The sequence below is a fragment of the Octodon degus genome, unplaced genomic scaffold (assembly GCF_000260255.1).
Source record: "Octodon degus isolate 3935 unplaced genomic scaffold, OctDeg1.0 scaffold00069, whole genome shotgun sequence".
NCBI lineage: Eukaryota > Metazoa > Chordata > Mammalia > Rodentia > Octodontidae > Octodon > Octodon degus.
Window position 1 is genome coordinate 5,827,276 of NW_004524645.1, and position 3,656 is coordinate 5,830,931.

The following is a 3,656-nucleotide window of genomic DNA, read 5'->3' on the forward strand; positions in this document are numbered from 1 at the left end:
TCCCTCCCTTCTCTCCCTCCTTCCCTTCCTCCCTCCAACCTTCTCTCCTTTCCTCCTTCTCTTGCTCTATCCTTCTCTCCCTCCTTCTATCCCTCTCTCCCTCCTTTCCTCCTTCCCTCCCTCCTCCCCTCCTTCCCTCCTCCCCTTGCTCCCTCCCTCCATCCTTTCCTACCTAATTTCCTCCCTCCCTCGATTCCTCCCTCCCTCCCTCCTTCCCTTCCTCCCTCCCTTCCTCCTTCCCACCCTTCCTCCTTCCTTCCCAGCCTTCCTCCATCTTCCTTCCTAAAATTTCCATCAATGAGAAGAATATCCCTCCTTAGCTCCTTCTCTCCTTCCCACCCTTCTTCCCTCCCTCCCTCCCTGTTACCCTCCCTCCCTGTTTTCCTCAATTCTTCCTTTCCTTTCACCCTCCTTCCCTCCCTCACTCCCTCCTTCCCTACCTTCTTCCCTCTCTTCTTCTCTTGCTCATTCCGTCTCTGCCTCCCTCCTTCCCTTGCTCCCTCCTTCCCTCCCTCTCTCTCCTTCCCTCACTCCTTAACTTGCACTTTCCTTCCTTTCCACCTTCGCTCCTTCCCTTTTTCCCGCCCTCCTTCCCTTCCTTCCTCCCTCCTTCACTCCCTCCTTCCTACCATCTCTCCCTCATTCCTTTACTCCTTCAAATGTCCTTCCTAAAATTTCCATCAATGGGACAAGTATCCCTCTTCATCCTTCTCACCCCCACCTGCGCTACCCTTTCCTCTTCCCTCCCATGCTCCCTCCCTCCCTTCCTCCCTCCCTCCCAGCCTTCCTTCATCTTCTTTCCTCAAATTTCCATCAATAGGAGGAAAATCCCTTCTTCCACCTTCTCACCCCTTCCGCACTTCCCTCCCCTCCTTCCTCACTTCCTGCCCATCCCCAGAGAAGGCACAGACACACATTCTCAGGCTCACAGAGGTAGGTTTATTGCACCATCACTGACAAGTGTTGGTGTTCACTTCCAGAGCTACCTCAATTGCTCAGTTGCGGTACACAGACCGCTGACCACCTCTTACATTAGAGCGAGTTTTGCGACCTCTACGGCCTCGGCCGCGGGTCTCTCTGGTCATCTTCCGTGGGGTTGAGGTGGCCCGGCCTCGGGGGGATGTCTTCGGGCCCCTCTTGGCATCTGATTTGCGGCCCAGGATGCGTGAGCCTCTCCCAGGACGTCCACGGGCTCCCATGGGCACGCTCTTGCTCTGGCGGATCTTGCTGGGGCTTTTCATCCTGCTGGTGCCAGGGCCAGAACCCCGCTGCAGCTTCCGGCCTCTTCGGGTCACCAGCTCGAGTGCGATCTCCCGCGGAGTCATTTTCTTCAATGTCCGGGTTCTCTTGTCCTTCTTAGACTTCTTGTTCACCTGCAAAGACACAGAGAGATCACAGAGTGCGCTAGTTTGGGGAAAGGAGAGGAGCTATGGGAACAGGGGTTTCAGGACAAGGGGTTGTCATGGGGACCAGGAAGAGAGCTAGGATCCTCTACTTGCCTTGGCCTTATGTTTGGGGGCTGACATCGCCTGTCTCTTTCTTCTTAGGACGGTTGTCCCTTCGGCTTGTCCAGCAGATCTAGGCCACCCGCGTCTCCCAGTAGAGTAAGGTGCCATCCTTCCTAGGAGGGCGCCTTCCTGCGGTCTGCGGTGACTGGGCCTGGCCTTCCTTTATATACCTCTCCCTAAGCTGGCCACGCCCTTGGGCTTTATTTGGTCAGCAAGCTATAGCCAATGGTAGCCCTGGGTGGGAAGCAAGGCTTTGACATCACAAAACACCATCTGGACAGGTCCATGGCTGGCGCCGGGGATGGTAAGGCCCACATGATGTAGTTAGCCATAAAGGAAATTTACTTTGCAACCCTATGAAGCTTTTCCAGACTTGTCTCTCACCTCTTCTAACTACCTATGCTCAACATTCATGGATCCAGTCCCAGGGAGAGGGTGTTTCCTCCATGCTGTTCCTAGGGCCACCCCCACTCGGTGGTACATTCTGTTCAGTCCCTCCCCCTACCTTTACAGTATTTGTGTGTTTCTCTGTCTTTCTTGTTCATCCGGTAATATTTAAGACTACAAAGGTGTGCACAATCCTTCCCTCCTACTAATTTGTCTTATACACTTTGCAAATTACTTATTTGTTGACCTCCTGAGTGTTTAGGTTCACATTTCTCCAGTGACTAAACACCCTGAACATTTTTTCATATATTTATTGTTCATTTGTATTTCATCTGTCTATTCATGTAGATTGCACCTTTTGGGGAGTCTTTTATATTAGGGTTAATCATGAAGTTTTAAATATGCTTTTAAAACCTGAAGAGGGATTTGAAATTCAATAAATAAATGACATTTCTTTGAGTTGTTTGGAATAGAATAATAACCTATTATCTTCTGTAACCTCAGTATTTCCTTATATCCCATGCCATCAACATTACTTCTTGTGTTGTTTAATTCATGGATGTTGGAGGTTTTGACTGCCATAGGCTTAAAGTTTGAAATAACAAAGCCATGTCTTTTATAGGAATTTATTCAAATGTATTCTTCTAGACATATGTGTAACAAAGTATATGAAGTGCTGAGAATTTGATAACATTTGGTTTTGTTTCAAACCAATGTCCATATCTGGGCAGAATGGAACTTCTTACACATTTTTACACTCATGGTTAGGATAAAAATAATTATAAAATGACTTGCCAATTGTTCTGATTCTGAGGAGGTGGAAATATTTCTTGACTAGTACTAGTTTCCTTTAAGAGTGGATTTGGTCTTATAGTGACTCAAACATGTTACTTAATTAATTGAGTATTTGAATTGAAAAAGGGCCCTGAAAACAGGAACAAAAGGAATGTGGTTGTGCTTTTAAAATTACTATTCACAGTGAAATACTTGCTTTATATTTTTTCACCATATGCTGCTTCCAATTTGCATAGGTAGGAAACTCATCAGTGCTCATCTCAATTTTCTCTTCCTTTCCCAAAATCACCTTTGTATGTAGAAGTCCGCCACACTCCAGCCCTCATTCCTATACAAGTTAAATGTATTTTCTCCTATTTCATGTCCCAGACCTTCCTAAGCAGCACTCAACCACTATCCCCTCTACCAAGATAGGTGTTTCCAGTAGGAATCATAGTTCTCTCTTTCTTTACAGTATTTATACTGAGTACTATTCATTCACTAATGTAGTTCAGCACTTTAATTGTCAATTCTTACTGCAATTTTACAATAGTCTTCTGAAGTTATTATTCTTATTCTCATGATAAAATGAACTCTTAAAGATTTAAAGACTTTTCTGAGGACATTGACATAGTAGAGAAGGAGCGAGGATTTCACAACAGACTGAAATGCTGCACATAATCTATACATACTCTACATACTAATCTATACATACCGTAATCTATACATAATCTATGCATACTCTCCATTGTAACTGCTTTGTAAAATGACTACTTCTGTCCTTATGTTAACCAAAATCAAATAAAGATCCATAGATAAAGTCTTGGGCTAGTTGTACTAGACTTGGTTACTTTTCTTTCATTGCGAACACAAATTACCCTCCTCCCCCCTTCCTCCCTCCCTCCTTCCTTTCCTCCCTGCCTCCATTCCTCCCTCTCTCCCTTTTCCCTTCCTCTCTCTCTCCTTCCCTTGCTCCCTCTCTCCTTT

The 3,656-nt window shown here is 46.1% G+C and overlaps 1 pseudogene; it reads right to left on the reverse strand.

Annotated features, from left to right (window-relative positions):
• Positions 1-1,616, reverse strand: part of LOC101572275 — a 24,170-nt pseudogene extending 22,554 nt beyond the window's left edge.
• Between the last annotated feature and the right edge of the window lie 2,040 nt (positions 1,617-3,656).